Consider the following 25,094-nt stretch of genomic DNA (forward strand, 5'->3'; position numbering starts at 1 on the left):
TCCAATTCTTTCAGCAGCCGGAAATCATGACGAGACAAAAATAAAAGTTAGCAGTCTGTTCCTCCGGCTGATTATGAAGCTACCTACTGAGAGCAGCCAGGTTCCACTGTCCACCTCATGTCCTGAAATATGGATGGTGAAATGGACTCTGTATCTAAATATCACAAATAAATATCATAATGGAATCATGATACAACAATGAGCTAAAAAGCATTTTTTTTTTTATTACAGTTCTTCAAAGATTAAAAAGTAAAAGCATAGGTGACATGGAGGTCACATGGTGAGTCTTGAGTTTTTGCTAAATAGTTTTTATTTTGTCAGGCCTAGTTTTAAATACATACATACACAAGCACACACACACACACACACACATGCATAATACAAGCTACAGCACAGCCCGAACTAGTTGGTATATTTGAAATTAAGTGCCATTTATACGGTATATCAATATGGTAAATAACATTCACTTTCAGGACATAAGCATCTGTTGTTTGGACCCGTCATCAAATTATGGCTTAAGTAAATGACAACATTTCCTTAATGACGGCATTTTCAGATTATGTTAATACAATAAAATATTAATATTATTAGCATACAGCAGGAGTGTCTGCAGTGCTCTCCTGACAGTCTGACTGAAATTCAAGGGCCTCAGACGCAAGGAAGGAAGGCAAGTGGAGGCTTCAAGGAAGCAGTGCTCTGGTACGTAGCAACCATGTACTTTGAGAATTCTTTTAAAGAAGTTTTAGTAATATACTCTACATTCTGTTTTATTCTGTGATAAAAAAACAACTCTTTAAAATCAGTTGGATGGACAATGTCATACAAGATTAGTGAAAAGTGTCTTTTCAGGAATTTCATCCGTCACTAAAACGTTTTGAAATGTCCAAACTATCCCAATTTCTACAGCCCATTATTCTTCCAAGTAGGGCAGGTGGTAAATGGTCCGTTTCTTCTGTAAATCCTGCAAGCAGTTAGCATTTTCTTGACTTTTAAAATGACCTGGTGGAAAAAAAAAGCTCCCAACCTAACGTTTTAATTGTTATAAAACCTTTGACCACTTTCGAAAGCCCCATCTCACAAGAAAGACAGACTTTTTTGTTTTCAGTTAAATAATTCAAGATATTATGAATCAAACTATACTTTCAACGATGAAAATATTACACTGCACTATTTCAGTTAAACACCAAATGCAGAACAAACACAATTTCAACACAATGGCGAATTTATCATCCCGCGCAATGAAATTTAATGCTATTACACAAAAGCTCTTGGAGAGCATTGCTTCTTTTGTTTTGTGATTCGATTAAGTTTGCATGTGGAACAAGCAGAAAAGGATTGCTGAGCTCGCAGCAAGAACACAAACAGAAACTACGAGGAAGACCAGCAATGATAATGCTGTGTTCCCTGGCGTGCTCTTCAGTTTGCAGTCTAATAGACTTATAATTTACACTTTCTTCATTTAACACAGAATTTCTAAATGTTCCTATGAAATCCTTTATTTAAATATTATCTTATATCTGTAGGCCTTTACCAAAGCAAGTGTCTTAGTTAGTTTCTGATCTGAAGCAGTTGTCTGTTTCCTGTCCATTGCCCACGTCGTTTAACTAGCAAATGCACCTGCGCCCATTGGCATGCTGGTCTTACTGTGAGGTGTGTCTTGACGTGTTGTTATCTTGAGGCAACGGAAAGTTATTGCACCGTTGACAAACAAAAACCTGGTCCAAAGTCATGACGCAGCATTTAATGGGTACTTTAACAGCGCATTAGTAAAATATGCCAATGCTCGTGCACAGTGCACGGACACTATGCTTGTAACACACATAGGGACGCGCAGTAGCACACAAACATGCAAAAGATTTAAAAAAAAATACATATTACATAGTGAAATAGTATTATATTAATCTGCTTGCGCGATTTTGCTTCAAGAATGAGCAGATCAGTTTCCTGTCTTGAAAATTTCTCCTTCCAGCTTAGCAAATTCGCCATCATAATAACAATGTGCCAAAGTACAAACATAACTGGCTTTTAAAAGGAATGGGAGATAACACTCTGATTGGTTTATTGCACGTTATGCCCAAAACACAGCTATGATTAATTAAGACACTAAGTACAACCCATTTAAACTATGCGGCTGGCTCATAAACTACCAAAAGTGGATTCGTACACGTCCTAACAACACACCTGCGCCAGGTGATTAATGCCATGGACTTGGGTAAAATAGGGCCCAAATTGTTCCACTTTTCCAACGCTGTTTGGTGGCTATTCCCCGGCGGGGTTCGCGCTGTAAGCATGGACTGTATCCTTAAATCCTGTTGGCAGCAGTTAAAAATATAGAATAGAGGTCTGTCTGTGATGGTTCCAAAGCACAATGCCGTCTTTCCATCTGAGTATATTTTTATAGATTGGTGATGCAAAAGCAAATAACCATGTACTGTACATCCCAGTCACAGGGCTTTTTCATAACATAGGCTAATCGATGATAGCCGCACATCTGTCTTTGCCCATAAAGGCTGTGGAGATGAGCGTTTCTGGAATGTTACTGACCCATACGGTTGGTAGTGGTTGGGAGCTAATTGTGCTCACTGGAGGTCTGGTGTACTTAACCAGTCACCCTGACCTCTTCTAACTATTTGAGCAAATTATGTTGTTGGCCAGTTTCAGTCTTTCCATCGAAGGAGTGCATGAATCATGTTCTTTCCCCCCAAAACTAGAAAAACTGAACAAAGATAAAAAATATCCACATTAACTTGGTTTTGTGATACGATGCTGACATCTACTCAGTACCTTTATATTAGTGTTTTCACAAGTAAGGCATTAAATGGACACCCTTCTGAAAAGTTGTATTCCTTTCATTCTTTGCAGAAACATTTCTTGAGGCTCCCACCAGTCCCCAGGGGAAACTCATGAATTGTAGTGCAGAAAAGACTTCAGCTAGGTAATTACATGGACTGAACCTTTAAGTTCAAGCTTGCATTTCAGGATGGGGACGCTCTATTCACATAGTCTCCTTCAGCATGATACATAAAACACAGTCATCTGGGGGGGGGGAGCCTTGCGATTCATTTGAGGCAAACCTTTTACTGACACACTTGGTATTTCTCATCTCATTATTGGGGCTGATTATAATTCATAGGCTATATTAAATGTCAGAGAAAGGCCATGGATTGTTATGCAAATGTTAAGCATAGAATGTGTTCTTTCATTCATATTTAGTTTTCCTTTTTTTCTGACCAACTGCAGGAAAGAAAAGAAAGCAAATGCCAGTAACAATTTAATAGTGTTGAAAAAAGAAATACCCACCTCGACATGACAGTTTGCCATTGTTCAGCATAATCATCTTTTAAATAATCAGATGTAAGAATGGAATAGATAAGAGAAATCATGTCATTCAATGTGTTGCTGTACAATCAGCCTTCCAGCAAACATTAAAACAGTGATAGTTTCTGTAGCAATTGGCTTTAAACTAAACACAACACTAGATTTATTTTTCTTTCTTATTAGCCAAGTAATAACCCTAAATTAAAAATTAAAGCATCTTTATCTCAGAGCCTGAATGTACAGTGGATCAAAGCGAGAAGAAGCGTCCAAAGCGTTCAAAGTGTCCAGTGTTATTGGTAAGTAAAGAGAGGGTGGGTCTTTTCCGTTGCATTCACAATTCACAATGGCTCAACTTTCCACCGTGGCTTACTATGTAATATGTAAACATGGCAACCACAAAAACCACAAGAGATGATTTTACTGTTGTCTCAATGCAATTCCCATTTGACAGAATAAAATATTGGCATTGTACGTTTCTGCAAACTAGAGATACGTCTTAACGTTTGTAAACCTGCTGCAACCCTGTCTAATGTTATACACATAGGACACAGTTGCAGTTTTAAAGTCATTTACGCACCGGATGTCCCTCACCTTCCACTTTCTGTCTATTTTGCAAGGTCACTGTTACTTTATCCAGGTCTTAGCACCTCCCAGGACAGTAGTGATTGGCTTAAAAAAATGCAAACTTAGTCAGAGTTCTTTTCCCCCTATCCTAGAATAGATGGGTTGTGTATCTAGACCATGCTATTTGAGACCAATCTGTTCCAAACCAGTTTTAACTCAACATGATTCACCTTGTGTTTTATTTCAGCAAATTACTATTGTGGTGTAGGTCAATTTTAATGTATGCCCCTGACTTTAGACACTTAAACATTTAGTTAAATAAAGGGGATTCTGTAATGCAGTCACAATTGTACTCTCTTTGCAAATTTGGCATTTCTCAGTTTTTTTTATTTGTGTCAGTGCAGAGTTCATCGGACGAACAAAGTTCTAAATAACTATCCTGTATGAACTGGAGAGGTAGTGATGAGCAATCTGCTGCTGATCTGACGCTTGATTAAAGCAAGGCCGTGGGCTAATTCATTGGCCTTTAATTCCAATGACAGGCTCATTACCCTTAAGGAGGCGGATAGAAGTCACAGAGGTTTACAAGCATTGTTTGGCTTCTTAGGGGAGGCGGCAAAGAATGATAATTCTCTTTTGGTATGTTTCCCGGGTACTTTCTCTGCATCATTATGCAAGCTTAATAGAGCTCCGATGAGCAATGAGGGCTTTGGTGGATTTCCATTCAGTATGGACCTTATAAAGGTCTTATTTTTGCTGTTATACAACCAGCTGCCTCATATAATGGCTGAGGTGGGGACAAATGGCAAAATAAAGCTTGTGGACAAATTTAACAATTCCATCAAAATGTGATTTAGCTTGACCATGGCTGTAAAGGCCTTTTAAACAAATGGGAAGCCTGCAAGCAGCATCTGGTGCATAAAAACGTGCCCCCACAAGTCTGCTCTGGACTGGTACAATAACAGGTATCAGCAAATATAGTAAACTGATTCAAACAGTAATGTAAGTCCTTTTATACATTTCAATACATATTCTGAGGCAATTGTGGGAGAGATTAACTACTTCTCTTTTATTTCAATCAGATACAATGAGATATATATATCATTGTACATTTTTTACTGTGATCACTTTGAACTTCATAGACAACACATTCTAAAAAGTGATTTATCTACATGGTCTTAATGATTGGATGGTCCACTGTTTGCAAATGAGACAAAAGTTTAAGAAAATCTAGTTTTTGTGCATAGAAAATTGTAGCTGATCAGATATAGAGATGATTTATCTAACATGCCAAACATTTTCTACTCATAACAATAATGCCACATAATGCAAATTTTACAGCTGTCTTAGTTTTAAATTACAGTTTGATTTGTGATGATGACAGCATTCAGCAAACAACACAGATGCTAAAATGTGTATGCAATGGCCAAATTTAAAAGCATTATTAAACTCATTCTCAACCAGATGTCTGCGCTTCCTACCTGATGTTCATTTAGACTAGAGAGGAGCTGAATCACCACTTGATGACAAAATATAACATAAATCTACTTAAAAAGCTTAATGGATCCAATATTCAATGAGGTGGGCCTTTAAAGGGGACCTGCTATGCACCAATGACATCTTTAATCAGTAATTGAGTCTGACAGACACCTACGTACAAGAATCCAGCCTCAGGTAAATATTATTTGAAAATATTTTAATTATTAAAAACACTCACAAACCATTGGCTTAAAATGTGTCTCTGAAAGTTTGTATCTTGCCAAGCCAATTATTAATCATCCATAGTAATTAAGAACAAACTAATTAAGCTGCTCCTGTAGCTTAATAAGCTTTTTTGCTGTGAATTTAATGTTTGGTCTATTCTAAACAGTCAGATTTCCAACCAAATTATAGCTTAATGCAGCTTCTGTTTGTCTAACTGCAGCTAATTGTTTGTAAGACTTCCTCTTTTGCATCATTAGAGTACAAGACCAACTGAAGATACAAATATTTGAGTTTTTGTAATTGTAAACTACAGCCATAGATCCCCACAGCCCAAATTAAAAATAGCTTTACAAAGTCACGTTGTGACTGTGACCTGCATTACATGTTGGGCATTAACTGTAGAAATGTACTGTACATAGGACCTGATCCTGGAGTTGATGTTGTTGTACACTATTATATGCTTACATAGGGGTGGCAGTAGCTTGGTCTGTAGGGAGTGGGGTTTGGAACCAGAAGGTTTCTGGTTTAAGTCCCTGTGTGGACCAAAGTAAACAGTACAAATAAATGATAAGTATTTATAGTGTGTGTGCTGCTTTTCCAAGAGGACTCTGTGGAACAACAAGCTATTTGTTTTTCAATGTTTTGAGAATGTCATGCCTAAATATCACAGTGATATGGCTCTGTGTACATTTCTGTCTTGCAGCTGTACCATCACCACACACATTAATGAGTTTCCCCGAGGTTGCGGATGACAATATTATATGACTGATTGGATCTAGATTCTGTATCAACAATCACAGGTGCTGCTGGACTCAGAACACCTGGGGCCATGTATTTGTGAACAAAATGTACGGCAGAAAATGACTAAATATCAGAACAGTTCAATTTAACTCGTAAAGAGCATGTTTAAAAAGAATGCTGGAAATAAGTAAGCAAAATTATGTTGTTGTCCACCTGTGTATATCCGGAATGAACGGGCTTTTGTAATTTTAAAAGAAAACCATAGAACGGTCTGACATGACATTAAATGAATAACTTGACCAATTTTGTTGCAGAGTCCCATTCTAATACCTATCAAAACACGAATAGAGGAGTAATAGGCACACCGGGTCCTGGCTTGTATTGGGAAAAGTGCCATTGTCATACTAACCTGGGCCCAATGGATTATAGCAAGTAAGCTCAGGATCTGACTAGACATGCTTTGCTTTTTACAGGCTGGGAAAAGATGGAGGCAGATTTCATGTCAACTGTGCAGTAGGGAAACATGTCAGCTGGTCAGGGGCCCACAGACAATGTGGTCTGTAAACAGGTGGAAAAGAGGGGCAGAGGGTGACCTGGGTGAAGGGTGATCTATCTCTTTAATCTGATGTCTTTGACTTCTCAGCCACTTCCTCAAACAGCTACCTCCCCACTTGCCCTCCACAAGTTTCAGTCATACTGTTGAGGGTACTCCACATCAGGGGGGAGGGTTTTACTAATCAAGTGAACTGCAGGATGCATTTACAAATCTCTACTATATACAGGAGACATCTGTCGCTGCATGCTCAGAGTTATTGTGTGTGCCTTTTTCCTGTAAATTCAACACATCCCCAAAACAATGACACACAGTAGACCTAATATAAAGAGATGGTTTGTGCATGTGCATGACCAAAATAACGTTTGCTGAAGAAGCAAGATATGACTTTTTTATGATGCTTCCTCAATTGTCCGTGGGGCAGTGGAGTATGTTAAGTTGGTGTGCATGCAGACCCGCTGCTGCGGGGTCTTATATACGATTTTCAATCCCCACTATATGGAGGATGGTGCATAGGAGGGTGCTTAAATATATGCTTAATATGCTAAATCTTCCATGCAAAAACACAAACTAAGGCAAAGTAGACAGGGCGAGAGTGTATGGCCTGGAACCAGTTCCGTTTTTTTTAGGTCATTATTTTTGAATATATTCTAGAGGTAAACAATAAATATAACATGCAAAAACTGTCTCCAAACTAGGTGCAATAGTATCACAAAGTAGCAGCCTTAAGCAATTGGCTACCAGCATGCCCCGTTCAAGCCCTTTGAGTGGACTATTCTGCTGTGATTTGGGTGAAATTACCCTTGAATACTATGTGTGCACACGGGCCCTAGTTCATCATTATATTGTATTATTATTGTGTTTATCACTTGACATGTAACCACTACTGAACACTTAACCTCCATCAGTCACTTTCTATTCGTCTCATAATGGCAAAGCCATTACTAATTGATTGGGATATAAAGGATTGCACTACATCAGGTGGCACTGCCATTTTTTCTCTTTGTAACAGCAGGCAAATACCCTTTGGGATGCTTCTCCCATCATGACTGTAGAAATTAGCAGTCTGTTTGCATGTATGCCGTGTTTCTCAGCCTTGTTCTTTATTTACCATCAAGCCGCAAGCATGAAAGAGTCAATACAACATAGGAAAGCAATTGAAAACATTTGATAGCAACTTACTGCTAAAAACCTGTCAACACTTCTTAGATCTCCACATGTTCTGGGGTGCTGTAGCTTTTAGAAACACGAGAGATTATGCAGAGCAATATTTTTAAGGAGCTATAAACAATACGGCCTATAGTACATTAATGACAATGTTGTGAATGTGAGAACCAATATTCCTCATTAACAGTCCCCTTCTGGTGATCTTTTTAATGTACACTGAATAAAATTATGAACTAAACACACTTTTGTTTGTGCCCCTTCCTTCGAAGTGTATCATTCCTTATTTGGAGCCACACATTTTTTTTTACCTCCCTATGAAGAAACACCTGCTAAAAAGAGGGTCTGACTACAGGTACCACACACACAAGGGCATGCATACTGAATACAGATGCATGTTTGGCTTTAATGCCCTACAACCTTTCAGTTCCTGCAACCTTAAGGCTTTGAGTTGAACTCAAAGACTTTTTTCCAGAAACCAGTCAGTATCTGGTGTTAGGGTGTTAGGGTAAAATACAATGCCCAGGAAGGGCGCTGCGAGGGGCACGGACACAAGGGAAACACTGGTGGGATTAAAACACTTTAAAAACTCCTCAAAAACAGTTTGGTAATATTAAAGCTGTTTAAAAGGCCAAACATTAAAGACAGGTTAAAAGAACCAATGGACAGAATGGATAGAGGGAGAATAAAACATTAAACAAAAGGTCACCTCCATACCTGTCCTGGCCTCTCTCCTGGAAACATTACAAAATAATATATATATATATATATATATATATATATATATATATGTATATGTATATATATACACACACACATTTTTACATAAATTCAGTAAAAAGAACAGAAAAAATGTCAATGCTTAAAACAAAAACATGTTTTTTCAGATACAGCAGTAACACAACTTGGATCTAATCTTTATGTTATCTGTAAAAGGTAATTTATGTTTTCCAATGTGGACTTGTATGATCTAAGTGCAGTTATAAATATAATTGCAATATCTCTTTCCCAATTACAATGTTTCAGCCCCAAGGTTCCAAACATTGCTCATACAGTTTGTCAATTGAAATGTACACTATACTTTAAGTTTGGACTGGCAAACAGGTTGTCTTCTGCAGTTTGAGTAATACTGCAGTGGTAATGGGTTATTTAGTGCCAGAGCCAGAGGAATAACAAGTAAAAGGAGAAAGGAAAAGTAAGCCACACTCCATCTGAGAGACCAAGTGAGGATGCAACTGCTAACTTGTCTCCAATGTAATTCCTAGTATAATAAGTCCTGACATTCAACACTTCTCTCAGCTGACATGATTGCTATGTCACTGTGATTAGCCCCGACCTTCCACCACCAGGACCAGAGATGATGTGACCCCTTGTTGCAACTGGTAATGAGTACTAGGACCTCAACTGTGACAGCCTTATGTAAGGGTCAGCTTGTGGGAAATCCGGCAGAGCAACCATGGTGACAGTCAAACACACAAATTCAGGATAAATGAGGGCAAGTTTCGCCATGGATGCACAGGTTTAGCTTTTCGAAATGGATAAAAATGATACATAAAAGATCATTGATAAGGAACTTTAGGCTTTTGTCAGGAATTAAAGATGGACAAAAAAAGTTTAAATTTACGATTGAATTAGTCCTTTTTAATGCAGTGCAGGGGCATCATATTTTTAAAACTCTGCGTAGATTCTATTCTGAAAGATTTTGTGCGCCAAAAAGTCAGATTTTTTTGTACGCAAAAACAACATTCCGAACACATGTACAGGCTCCTCTCATTATAAATACAGACATGCGTTACCTCTGCGGCCGTGCACAAGGTAACGCTCCTCCCAAGGCAGTCCGATATTTGTCCTTATGTCCATAACAATCAATGAATATTCCAGCCTTGCAAAGGAGCCCTTGATGACCAATCATTAAACGGAAAGATGGGAAAAAAACACAATTCAGTGATTGTGAGATCAAGGTACACTTGCTAAATCTTCGAGCAATGCCAAATCTGCCATGCTGTTGATTGGTTACAATACACATGCCACCAGGAACTGTAGGGCTGTTTATTTATTGTCCCAATAATTTAAGAAATCCCCATAAACCGCAATGGATTGGAGTCCAATTGGCTTCATCAGGGTAATTAACCCTTGTGTGGTGTCTGGGTCTGTGGGACCCAATGTTTGCTAAAAGAAAAATTATGCTACTATTATTATTTCTAACTAAAACTCATTGACCTTGGCCCACTTATTTTCAGTGACTGCACATGGTACAACCCCCTTAAACATAACTATTACATATGTGTCCGGGTCTACTGGACCCGAGTGTATTTTTGTACTGGGCCTGCTGTGTTTGTGTGTGTCTGTGTGTGTCTATGTGTTTCTGCGTGCTTGTGTCTCTACTGTGTGCGTCTTTACAGTATGTGTGATGTGTGTGTGCCTGAGTCTAGGTGTCTGTGGTGTATGTTGTCTTTCTGCACCTGCTATATGCCATTATTACCACACAAAATTACAAAATTGTTACATTTCAAGCACTTGCATCTGTTCTGATTAAGTTGTAAAAAATAAGCAGCAATAATGATCACCAATGTTGTTTCTATTTTTTTTTTTTACCTTTTTTATATAAATGGATTTCCTTGTTTTCTTACAAACCTTTACTCTAACTGGCTAACAGCTAGCCAATGAGAGCCTGGCTATCAGTATCATTTACCCAGCGCGACTGGGTGAGCTTAGGAATAGTAATGAGCTCAGGCAACGTGACATCAGACTGCCCAGCGTTTGTTATTGTCCTGATTTCTCCTCTTATTTCCTTTCAGTGGCTAGAGCTGACAGAGGAGGCTGCAGATCATTTTCACATTCTCGACATAACACAAACACATATGGACCCGCATATTGACCTAACATATTTAAAAAAAAAATATGCCAGTAAAAACAGTTTTGTGAGGCAGGGCACCTTTAATGCCATCTGATAGTAGGTGTTTATTGGAAGATTGCAACTTGTGAAACTTGCAAGTCAGTTTTTGCAGCTTTTAGGAAGAGCAGTGGCACGGAGATGAGAGCTGTCATAATGTCCGTTAAATCTTACCTGAGAGTGTGTTCCAAAGCTAGTGCTGTTGCTGACCAGCCATTAGCGCTTGGCAGCTATGCCTCCTGCATTTCAATGTAAAACTGACATTTAGAAGAGAGCAGAAGACGCTATTGACACTTGGATAGGCAGTAATTAGTTCCCCTTTTAGCATTCATTGTGTGAGGCATTTCATCACTAAATGTCAATTATGATGGCAGTTCCATTGAGCGGGTAACCTTCAGTTATCACTGTAAGCATTAAAGGGAAGGGTGCCTTTAAGAATAAGCTGACTTTATCCCCATTCTGACAGGTCTCTTAGACTGTACTAAGTGATATGGAATAATGTAACATTCAGATGTCCAGGGGGGTTCACCTGCTTCAGGTGTTACCTGTGCAATGGTCTCTTCATGCTTCTGAAAGAAATATAACTTAAACTCAATAGTTGGTCATTGCTACGAAAACACATTGACAAAAGTTGTATGTGTTTTTCTGTCTCTCATTTTCTCTCATTCTATCCCTAAATCATCTGAGCCCAACTTCTTGCTTTGACAGGTAAGGGTCAGCACAGGTGTGTGTGTGTGTGTGTGTGTGTGTGTGTGTGTGTGTGTGTGTGTGTGTGTAATACTGCAGTGAGGAATATAAGTTAGGTGATGCACAATTAAACTTTACTCAACCCATTTCATTTCAGACAATTAAAAATCTTGTGAGCTCGGAGGAGCATCAGTCAAAAAACATTCATCCATTCATTTGGATTCATTCATGTGGGTGCTGCTGTGTGTCTGTGGGTGTGTGTGTATGTATGCCACATACCCACAGGGGTATTGAAGCTCAGAGAGGGATAATCTGGAAGGGCTCCAGTTTGTGGCTTGGTGCATCCCTTTTGAAACACGCACGCACACACACACACACACACACACACACACACAGAGTCCCCAGAGGCAGACATCCTCTGGCTCCATCCATCTTTGTCCGCTTATCCGGTATTGGGTTGCGGAGGCAGAAGCGCCAGCAGGGGACTCCAAACTTCCCTTCCGCGAGCCACATTAACCATCTCCGACTGGGGGATCCCGAGGCGTTCCCAGGCCAGGTTGGAGATATAATCTCTCCACCTAGTCCTGGCTCTTCCCCGAGGCCTCCTCCCAGCTGGACGTACCTAGAACACCTCCCTAGGGAGGCGCCCAGGAGGCATCCTTACCAGATGCCCGAACCACCTCAACTGGCTCCTTCTGACCCACAGGAGCAGCGGCTCTACCCTGAGCTCCGCACGGATGATTGTGCTTCTCTCCTTCCCCCTGGCTCTGGTGCAGCAGAACGAACACTGGTGCCAAATAAACCAGCCCTCTACAAATAGCTTTCTGAATAACCCTGCTACTCTAGTAAAAAATATCTAATGCAGATCTCTCAGGCTGCCTGCTGCCTTCAATCTGATATTTATAGTGCAGCCAAGGACTGAGTCAAGTCTGATTTCAGCACTTTGTTACAAACTTAAACTCTCCATAACAGTGAAGGAATTCGGACTTCATTGATGTCAAATGTAACTATAAAATGCAATTCCTGCAAAAAATGTGTGTATATGCTGAATGGATAAATTGCTACAGCTAAACTTAAATCCGCAAGAAGTTGAAGTAGCGATTATATTTGAAAAAGTCGTGTCAAACGCTGCCATTAAGAAACACTGAAAGTGAACTGTGGAAAGAAGCCACAGACAGCCTAAACTATAGGTGGCAAGTAAAATTACCTCATCGTGAGCGCCAGAAGACCTTGGTACATGTATTGCTATCCTGTATGACAAGTAAAAATTGTGGGCATGAGAAAAATATGTAGAGAAGGGACTAAGAGGAAGGAAAATACTGAAATGAACACTAAACTTAGACAGTAATTTTACAAAAATGGTAGAAGACATCAAACTGCTGAGATCTAGCATATTTTTCATGAATTATTTTAAAGTTTGAATTAAGTCTGCTGGTGAAAGTATGAAGGAGGAGATAGATTCTGAAGTAAAAGAGGATTTGAAGGATGTAAAGCCTGCTCTCATTGACTTTAATTGTAAAAAAAATATGAAAAAAAGCTTAATGATATAAAAAGTATAAATAGCTTAGATAATTAGTATGGATGGTAGGAATAAGAATGTGTCAACATGCAAGTTCACATTTTCTGCTGTCCAACGTGTGGGCACAATGTGAATGTGATTGCAGTATTTATGGACATAAAGCCAAAGCAGCTGATTCAAACTATGACATGAAGGGAGGAATGGCAAACAAAAAAATTAACAATTTATAAAAGATGAAAAATCAATTAACCATGGCAAGAAACATGGATGTTGATGTGTCCCAGACATATTGTAAAACCCTGCAGTTGTGTGAGTGCATGTAGAAGTCTCATTATTGAAATACGACTACTTCCCCTTTGAGAAAATCAGGGTGTTGGCATAAAATCATCATTATGGCAACACTATTCCCTTTCACAAGCTGATAGCATACAGACAACCAAAAATGAAAGAGGATCAAGGAGGTTGCCATAGTGACTGTCACATCATTATCTTGGCCCAGCCAAGTTTTCCATAGCCAGAAAAAGGTGAATTAAATTAGAGCTAAGGAAAGGGAAGACCCTGTGTTGAGAAATATAGCCTTTTAGAAACAAACAACAGAACGTGTTAATAATTGTTTAAGTGCTATTATATAATTCCACTAATAAGAAAACAAATCATGGTGATTCACAAAAATGGCATACCAATAAAGTACCTGCAATGTCCTGAATTCAAATACAGTCTCGGCCACGTGTAGCCCCAACCATCATCCTTGTTTACGACTCTGGATTCATCAAATGAATCATATATGGTATGTATAGGAATATATACGAGGTTATAGGTCCAGATTGCAGTTATTTTGTATGCATTACAGGTGAAAGCTCGGGGCTAGAGACCTCTAATTTAGGTTGCAATTTCAAATATCAATGAGACAAAGTAGCAACAAACCACACATCTTAGTTTATGCAACAGTTTGTCATGCAGTTACACAGTTAAACTTGTGGGATGGGGTCTTAAGTTTTTCATATTCTTTACAACATTTATGCCTTTTCATTTAAAATATTCATGGGAGGGCATGGCAGGTCACATATTGCAACATTCTTGGCAGCAAAATTGAAGAGTTGGAGGAAGTTCCAATGCAGGTAGTGCAGAGTTATGAGTATCACAGCACCAAACAAACTGCTGGACAGTGATAACTGGCTGACAGGATGTAAAGCTACATTCACACCAAAAGTATTAATACTTAATTCAGATTTTTTGCTCACAATCGATTTTTTGTTTGGTTGTTCACATTTTAAAATGTGGCCCAGTATGTAAGATTCCAGTGTGAATTGTTGGCAGTTTCCAACTGACCCTCACACACAAAAGAACAATAACAATGACATCAGTACGCTGTTGCACTAAAGATAGGAAGGTTATGGAGGAAGTAAGCGTTTTTGCTTTTATTTCAACATGTTTGTGTAATGGAAGCCATAACATTTAAGGAGCAGGGGCTGAGTAGGAGAAGAATGAAGTTTAAGAGAGTCAAATTTGCTACTTTTACATTTAGCAGGGTTATGGCTTCAAAATCCCTACAGAGGTCTGTGTGACAGGACCATCGATTTGCACGTCAGGACCGCTTCAAATGCGGCTTGGTTGTTTACACTGCGCCCGAGTTGAAAAAAAAATAACACCTGAGTCTGATTCAAGACCACAGATGATAGATACAAACTATTCTGTTTTTTTCCTCTCTGTTGGATTCATGCAAAAGGTAAAATACATTAGATTCAATTATACAAATGCATGGATTCACAGTACCTACAATAACCTGAACAACAAAGCAAAAGTATACTTTCATAAATATGAAACAAATCTGAATTCACAGGAGACCTGTTTTACGTTTCAGTACATTGCAGTGTCCAAAATCTGGCGGCAAAGATGCATGTAGTAAACTGTCTGTTTTCTGGCTAGATGATGAGCCCAAAATTAAATCTTAGTCATGCCAAAATAGTTGTGATGTTTGCGGTTTATCACCTAGTAGGTTATTACATATAGGGAATTTTCCTTGGTTTTTGGTGCATGCAATAAACATATCAAGAGGAAATAAAAAATAAAGCACTATTACTGCAACAGTCAATAACATATAGAATACTCTAAATATCGAACGTCAAAATACCTTAAATAAATAAAAATTGATATATACAGTATGTAAATGCAATGAGTAGGCTACTATAACCAAATATTTAAAATATAAGTTTTTGAATAGAAAGCTCTACAATTTTGTGCAGGATGTGCAAAAAAATCTTAACTAATGAGACCGAGTTTGTCGTATACGACAAAAAACAGCATTTCTGATCCACGATTTAATGACTTCATAACCATAGCGAGTAAAAACATACTGTATTCTGCGGCTAAAACACTTGCATTGTCTCAATGATTTCTTTGGTGTCTTTGGAGCCCTTACAGAAAGTTTTTTATTCAATCTGAAGCAAGTGTGTTTTTCGGGATCTTTCATGATATAAATACAAATTCTCACATCCAAGATTGATGAACGTTATGTCTGTAATTTATACATTTCCGGTTGTTAACTGGAGCCAGCTTTGATGCTTAATGCCATTTTACTTTTCCCATTATGCTCTGGGAGAGCATTACGGCCAATCAAAAGCTTGTTTATGTCTTGTCAACCAATGGAAGATCTGGTCTGATTTGTCCATGCAAGCGTCATTGCATGTAAAACAAAGGTTGCAGGGGACGCATAAAAGTACACAGTAGATAATTGTCCAAGATCGGTGCTAATATGCACTGAGAAAGATGTCTATGGGGGTGGTCTTGGGCTTTGTTGATGAGGCTAGCTGGTGAGAAACTATTCTTGTGGCGTGACATTTTGGTCCAAATGGAACACAGCCTCCTGCCTGAGGGGAATGTTTATTCATCTGAGTGAATAAAAATCCAGCTATACTGGCCGGGCTTCACTGAAAAGATGAGCAGTACAACCTTGGTTCTAAATACTGAAGGCTATATCTCCAAAATAGCCATTATACTGCCGCTGTGTCACTGAACGCACAATGTGCCATTGTGTGTTACACTGCCACTTTTCATTTAATCAGCCACTCTATTGTGAAGCAGGTAATACCCTCAAAAGCTTCCCTGACAAAAAGCTTTATATTTCTGTGTAAATAAATGGAAAAATTGAGTCCCTATTCGAAAGGCACTTGTTTTGGAATATCAGCCACTTTTGTAAAGCATTTTAGCTAGCAAGTGTAACGGCGTGTTCACTCCAAGCATGTTTCACGCAAATTTGGCGGTGCGATTCCTTACAAAGTCAATGCAATGACGCAATTAGATGCAAAAGTCTGGGAGTGAATGTGGCGCGGATGCGAAATTTGCCTCATTTTTTCCGCATCGCAAATTCGCAAGTTAAAATATTTGAACCAGATTTGTGGCAAAAGCCAGTGTTTAGAAAGGAGGTTTTTGGAGACGTAAGCGGTGAAGTTTGACTACCTGGTAAGTTCTGAAAATAATATCTCTGTTGTTCTGTTTATGGGGCAGCTCCAATGTTAGCAGAGCTCTGATCAATCCAACTCCATCTAGAAAACACCCATTATAAAACTTGTTTGCAAGTCATCCTGTGGACAACCCTGATAAAGTAGGAATCTAGACTTTTTACAAATTTCATGATGCTGTTATTTTGGCATACTTTTTATGTTTATTGCAATAAAAAGTTGTCACAAACTGGACTTTGAATCACGTGGAAGGAGCAGACATCAGACGTAACGTTTACTTCCTGGAGAAGGCTGTAAATATTACCTTGCTGTTTGCTCCTCCAGGTAATCTTATTTATCCAGACATGACGCTGTTTAATTTTTCAATGTATCTGTTACGTCCACAACAGTTACTAAGCATCCATAGTGGTTATGTTGGTCTTATGATGACAGAAATTTTGTTGGTGCCTGAAGCTGTACACCGGCGAGTACACGAGTTTATGATGCCACAATCAAACTCATGCTGTGTGTCCACTGTCAGTGTCATTTACCCGCTTCTAATTCAATTCTATGGGAGCATCGCTCCTTATCTGCATCAATTTGAATTCATCCAACTTTAAGCAAATGAGGAGCGGCCGGCTCGGCTTGCGGACATCTCAAAAGCCATCGCGGTTTTTAGGAGTGTATTGACTGTTTTCTTTGCTTGTCAGTGGTGAGGGAAGAGAAACTAGTGGTAAGCTTACTAGCGTGCAATGCTGGGAAGCGGATATGGACGTGTACTATCACACGAATGGTGCAACGTGAATATTTTATTTCAGTATCTAAGTCAAGCTGTTCTAAGAGGGTGATTTACAAAGTAAAGTCAACTACAGTTCATCTTTACTACATTTAACATAGAAAGTTCTCTTCTATCCTCTTTTGGCATACAATGTACCCAACATGTAATCATTTTGTATAAAACATCACAGTGAAATTGAGAAAGCTGCATTGTCTTTATTCAGCCAGCACAGTTGGTGCAATTCATATATAAATCAAATCAATGGTTGAAGCCTCTGTGCATACAATAGTTGACTAAATGTCATAGTCATTTTGCAATAACAATGGATGGCTGTTAAAACTGAGACAATCACAGAAGGAAATACTTGGGGGCATGATGTTTTTAATGAGTTTATATTTTTAATGTCAGTCGCAAATGTGCATGACTGATGTTAGCAAAAAAAGAAGCAGCCATAAACAAAACTTAAACATGACTTTCTTATTTGTATTGAGTAGTATTATCGTTTAGTGATCACAGAAAAGTCTATACACTCTGTTTTTAAAGTGCTTACAGTTCTGTTGAAAAGTATGCAACATCAGCAAGTATAGTAGAGTAGAATAATAAGAATAAAACATCAATATCCAATATTTTCAAGTTCCTTTGAATCACTTAATGTTGGCAAATCAAAAAACAAGCATAGGGTGAGCGCATTGTTAGTGTAGTTATTGAGCTGGACAGTAGGCGAAAGACTCGGATAGTGAGACCTTGAAGGCAGGGAGAGATGAAGGTTTTAGGAGAGATTTTAAGATAATATGTTACTTGTTTATATAGAGCAATAGATGCAGGTTTTTTTTATCTGTCACTCGTCAATGCCACCTGTGATCCCTGTGATCCTCAAAGGTGTAAAAGTCTGCAAAGCACACTGGTTTGTGCTGTGTGTATTGGAAAACAGTCCCGCGGTGGATTGTGCCAAAAAAAATCAGCTTTAATGGGCCCCAGGATAATGATTGCTTTGAGTGATGGCATAATGAGGGCTTTATAAATATGCATGGGTCACTAGGGGTAGGAATATTGTGGATTATTAAAACTGCAGGGTAAGAGGTCAAGGTAATGAGGGGGAGCTGATGGAGGTTTGAGAGGTGGAGGGGAGGGGGGTGTTGTGAACACAGCCACTTACAAAGGAACTAGCTACGTCGGACGTCTGAAACATAGGTGGTTTTCCACCATTGAACAGTAAACTATTGCTTAAATTCACCGCGCTGAGGCTAAAACAAAACTATCGTTTCCATAATTTCTTAAAATTGATACAAAAGACAAGTATTCTTAGAAAGCTGTCTGTTACCAGAATGAAAATACTGGTAACTGGTGAAAAATATAGTTCTAAGACTATGAAGTGCTTTTAAGCTCGATATCTTAAAGTAAAGAAATTGGATGGCAACACGACTTGATTGAGATTGACACTGACAAAGTTTAGTAACTAACATTGTGTATCGGCCTAGAGAAGATTTTGAAATTTGACACTGATGTTGCTCACTTTTTTTTTTCAATTGATTTGTTTGTTTACTGCTGGTGACAACCTGTATGATTTAATGGTACTCACATACTCGTAAATCAATAAATGTCCTGCATTATTTCTTTATGGTTTCTCTGTTAACAAGGTGGGCGGCGCCAGCAAGATTAAAAACATGAACATATGTCAACAGATGGCTACTGCCACTTTCATCAGAAGCAGAGTTGCCATCATGGTTACATTTGGAAACAATGGAGGCAGTGTTGGTACACTCTTTGGACAGCCCCTTTAGTCTTGATGGCATGGATTCATGGACAAGAGTCAGCGGTCAGCACACCATCCAAATAAATAAAACAAATAATTAAAGTATTGCCAAAACATCACAAAGCTGGACAATATATTATAGTTAAAAAAATGGTCTGCATTTTGAGTCGCTGTACATTATTTTACGCGATCCATGTTTGCTCCTTTCTGCAGATAACACGTTCACATGCAGAATGACGTTAATATGTTTTACACAACGACCCATTTGTAGCTCAAAAATCAGCTCCATTAGTGTTCACTGCACATTCATTAACATCGGTTTTAGTGGCATGGTACTGCCTGCTTAATTCGATACAGCTAAATGTAGATGACACCTGAATGACCCAGGGTATATTTTTAATATCAAAACTTTTATGGAAACATGTCACTTTCTAATTGCTTTTTATTATAATATTGATTGAGCAGAGAAAGATCATTTTTACAAGGACTGATTGTACAACCACTCCTTTTTTTATAGCAAACATGTAAAGTGCAGTTGGACTTTCATATAATTACTGTTAAACAATGTCAAATGAGCATTATAAAGTCTTTTCATTATTCGTTGGGCTTACTATAAAAGAGAGAAGAAAGTTACTGGTTCACAGGGCCCAAGAATACCTGTAATAAGGGCTTACCTATCTCTGAAGGAGCATGTGGACACAATGCCCACGGACTGCTTTTGTGCACTACAATAAATACTTTGTTAGTCAACAGACCCGCTAATAAGAGGGTTAAAAAATGTGCCCATGATCCCTTGTCAAGGTCTTTTCTATAACAGTTTTTATACAGTTTTGATTATGTTTATATAACATATATTGTTATTATTGGTATTTATAATGACATACTTGCACAATGTAAAGACAATATGGAAAATGTGTCATTTCATTCACAGTGGTTAAAGCATGAGTCTGTCCGTCTATTTGACAGAGCCTCTGTGTGTCTCTCAGTTCGACTGTGTGTCAAACTTGTAACACAAGTAAGTGCCAAATTGATCATGCACTTTACTTCTACATTTATTGGTGGGAATGTTGGCCCTTTTACTGGATTACAGATACAATGTTCCCATTGCCTATGGATCTCATGCTCATTCAATGATAAGAAAGGCAGCACCCGGCCCTTATATCATTTTCTTTTTTTATTTATACCTAAGGAAAAAATGACATTGCTAACAAAATAAACACAGATGCAGTTTACAAAGGTAATAAAGCCCAAGATATTTGCTGAATGAAAAGATTTTCCTGGGGGAACTGCTGTGAAAGCACAAAGGAACATGACCAAAGCAACTGAATTAGGCCATTTAAAAAATTTGTGTGTGTCTGTTTTGTAGTCAGTTATTTCCAAAATAACCATTTTATACCGTATCTTCAGATATTTGTATTTTGTTCTCACACAATTCTGTATTTGAATCAATTTTTTTGTAGAACAACACACTTCCATGACACCATTCCATGATTTTAAACGTATTTGATAGTAAATTAACTGAATGTTGTTAGTTTATTATATATAACTTTAAAGTCTCCTGCAACACTATCCGCAAAGAGATGAGAATATAAAATCTCAGGTACATGCATGCATGCTATGATCTACAATAACAACTGCCACAAAGGTGTAATGTTGCTGGAAATTCAAAAAAGGAAGCCTCCTTTTTCATGTCTGCCGAGGAAACAACAGATTGCTTGAGCGCAGGCAATCTATAACGGAGCATGGGCACGCAAGCATGCAGAGACACACGCACACACACTTATCCACCATTTTCCTTGATGCAGATATGCATATGCCACATTGGCTGAGCGATCCATTGAGAAATTCAGGAATGAATGCTTGTTGGGGTCACAATGGTATTGCGGAATGAGAAATATACTGTCATGCACAGGGCTACAATTTTGTGCCGGGTTTACTCTGGAGACAACACTGCAAATGCTAATCAATGACAAGAGCAAACACTCGGATTGCAGTAAAAGCTGGAACCGCCTTCTGTGTGGATGGACAAAAAGTCCAGACTTTGCTGGAGGTACTATTTAATAATTCAAGGTTGTGTATGATTGGCTCCAAGCACCAACCCTTTTCCACAATCCTGCAGAAGCATCTGTTCGCCTCGCAGAGAGAAACTGCAGGTGCAACATTTCTCCGTTGTTATGTAATAAAAAAATAAATGAAGTGAAACTTCTAGAAAGAAAGGGAAAAAAGAGGGGAAAAAAACACCATCATTCGCTGCGACATGTGTATGTCTCTGGGTGGTGGCATGCATGCAGAAATTGCCCTGAAACAACAGCTAACCGTCAATCCAATATCCAAGTTTAGGAGTATTTAGGACTATCACTAAATATTGACTTCACACAAAGATAAGCCCTCACTGTTTGTTCTGTGTATGATAATGATTATCCCAACATCTCTGCAAGATTTATGAGATGAGAAGATGCCAGTCTCATGTCTGTATGCTTATATGGAGCTGTTAGCATAGCATAAGGAATTTGAACAGGGGAACAGCTAGTCTGGCTAGTGTACTGTAAGTCTCAAGGCACCTCAGCACTTCTAAAACACATCACATCCCAATGTTTAATCTGATCACAAATCGACAAGTTGCAATATTAAAGGGGGTTTATTTCCTGGATTACTTCTAGGCAGGGTGCAATGAACAAGCAAAAAAGGAAGACTACAGAAAATTGCTTACTAATGTTGGTATGCTTACTTTATAAATTAGGCACCTATGAGCTGACAATTCAGTGATGATCCTTTGTTTAAAATATTGTCATACTGTTAGAGGCACTGAATGATGACATTCAGATATATTGCCCCATTTTGGATGTTTGATGTTTTGGACATGAACTCATCCTATTTTTTTCAGTTTTAGCAACTAGCATACAGGAAGTAGGACGCAAATGCAGACGCCAGTCACGGCAGATTAGACTGAAACGAGATGAAATTAATGAGCTTCGTGGCCGGGTTGAGTCAGTTGGTAGAGCATGGGCACATGTATGGAGGTTTACTCCTTGACGCAGGGGCCGCGCATTTGAATACTGAACCATAAATATTCCTATATACAGTAGAAGCAGTAAAAAGTCTAAATGGACCCGGAGTTGGTTTTCTTTGATGCTGATGCCGTGACCATCTGACCACCGTGAACATAATCTCGACAAAAACATCCATTGGAGCATATTCTCTACAGCTTTCCATAGGCACAAACATCTCCTTTTCCCATTGTAACAAAGACAGTACTTCCTATTTCCTAAACACTGAAATCCTGTCCATGCGTGATCAGGCCATATCTACTTGCAGTGACAATGACACCCTGGATGTGGGAATGCATCCATGTTCCATGTGCACAATAATACCACTGCAGCAGATACTGTGGGACTTTAAAGTAGCAAAATTGCAAAAATGAAAAACTCTAAATATTAACTTGACAAGACAAAAACATTTTTGACTGAAGAGTAAATGGATCTTGCTTTTAATAACTGTATAATGAAAATGTCCCGGCAGTTCTCTACCTATAGTGAAAAATAGCAAAACTCAATGGACAAGAAATGTTTTGGGGGATTTTTGGGAGGTCTGCATGCCTTTGTTAACTAATGCCTCAAATGATGCAACCTTGCAACAACAATCACCATTAGCCATAGGCATTCTCACTAGCCTCAGCTGCTTTTTGTATTTTGTGCTTTTTAGGAAATCACACCTGTTAAATAGTACCATGTTGGTTTTGTCATTGTGGGCATGTTGGCATGCTGATGTTAGCACTTGCTAAAAGCACTACTGTGTCCAGCATCACAAAGCTGCTTGCGTAGCAATCCAGAGACTGAAGAGAGTTAAACTAAGAACTAATTTTCCACCAGGCGCCACTGGGATGCGTTCCTGGACGACCCCGATGAGCAACCGCGGCAATTTAAGTCACTGCTTGACAATCCACTAGTGGCGCTGTGTCCCAGAAGCATGTGTAAAACGTGCGTAAAGCGGTGCTCTGCTAAAGATACACTGCAGGTTTATTTTCCCGCGAGCCGCGGGACATTCGGACAGCCAGCATTTGTATAGACAATAAAATCTGCGAGTCTGGCAGCAAGATACTCCGCTCCTGAGACGTGTGGTACGGAGCGTGGCGCAGGACGGGACAAAACCAGAACGCAGCCGGAAAATGCTAAGGTCCTTTTACATGCACAAATGGAGAGATGTCAGAGTGAGTGGGCTGCGACTGTTGGACAGTCGCCCTGAGCGGTTTGAGGGGGTTTAGTGCTTTGCTAAAGGGCACCTTGGCAGTGCACAAGAGGTGAACTGGCACCTCTCCAGCTACCAGTCCACACTCAATCCACTTTGGTCCCTCCAGTTCCATCTGGTTCCCACCCCAACTCTCTACAGGCTGAGCTACTGCCGCCGCTGCCTTTATTAACGCAACAGTGAGACTAACTTTAATTGGAAGTTTTGCATCTTATGTTAAAAAAGCAAAACACAAATATTTCAAAGAAATCTTTGTATGGTGTACCATTCAATTTCTGTCAGCTTGCACATTTGAAGTGATAACATACAAGCCAGTTTGTAAAGGTCTTTATCCACCAAGGCCAACTAAAGAGCCTTAACCAGTGAAGGGCATCCGCTAACAGCCATGGTTCCACTGAGGAGAGAGATATCCTCGGAGCCCTACCCACATCCAACCCTGGTTCTTAATCCTGTAAACTGACCGCTTATGCCACCCATACTTTTAACCCTTGCCTCCAAGTGCACGCTGATTTAGAGCATGAATCATCAGTGTAGGATTAAATACATGTAGAGTGATTCATGTCAGCCAAGGGATGCCCGCTGTGCGTTTCAAAGGATGTGTTGGCAGAAAAATGTAATAATGTGCGTGGTTGGTTGCTTCTTGAGGGTACATTTTTTGTTAAAGCAAAGACCCAAGGATAAATAGATTAGGCACAATTTCCCTTTGACAAAAGTTGCTTTAGGAAGTACTAGGAAAAAAGAAAACTGAACTTGCAGTTTTGGTCTATTTGTGAGAATTTTAAGAAAAAAAAAATTGTTACCTTTGACTTTTTTGCTTGGATATTGATAATACTACAACATATTTTTGAACCAGTTGTAGGGTGCCCAGTAAAAACGTGTGTTGCCTTTGCTGTGATATCCAACTGTCACGTTCTATATACAGCATATTAGCATATATCTGATTGTGCTCATGATTGGCATGTTTGTATCTGTGTAGATTTGATAACATGAGTGCTGGCAGTTGCTACAGTTAGATCAAGAGATGTGAGAGTTGTTCACAAAGTTAGTTGCTATGCTCCAAGTTGATTTACTGTCCTACCCAGGGTGTGTTTAGATCTTGGATTTCTGCCCAGTGCATTAACCTCCTCTCTTTTCTCATCTTTATCAGCCATCTTTCCAGCTTATTTATCTATTTGGCATTGTGCATGAGGAAGGGGCATCACTATGATTGTAATGGCTTCTGTGTTGTTCGCTTTCATCCCTGTATTTAGCTGTTTAACACCACCCATTGTCTTTTCAGATGGAGTAATGGGAAAACGTAATTTCATTAACTCCAACTGTTTCGTTTGTGCAGATCACACTGCAGTTCAAATTGAGGTAGAAACAAGGGGGACTGAGAGACTCTCTCCTCCCCTCATCCTCCTCCCTCCCCTCTCTCTATCTCTCATCACATACTGCGGCTCCTCCCTCCACCTTGCCCTTCTCCGGATCCCCTCCCTTCCACTGTGTCTCTCTTTCCCTCTATCGCAATCCCTCCTTCATTCTCCCTCAGTTTTTCAGCCTAGCTGAGACTAACAGAGGATACAACCCCTCCCTGTTTGTGTATGAATGTGTGTGGCTTGCCGTGTGAACCGCATGTGTCAGTGTGTATACACGTGTGGCTTCGCGGCTGACGGAAAGGACTCATGAAGTGCTCTGGACTTGGATATCAGATCCCTCTCCTTATGCATATTTACCACATTTTTTAACAACACTCTTA

Source organism: Etheostoma cragini, chromosome 8 (assembly GCF_013103735.1).
Source record: "Etheostoma cragini isolate CJK2018 chromosome 8, CSU_Ecrag_1.0, whole genome shotgun sequence".
Taxonomy (NCBI): domain Eukaryota; kingdom Metazoa; phylum Chordata; class Actinopteri; order Perciformes; family Percidae; genus Etheostoma; species Etheostoma cragini.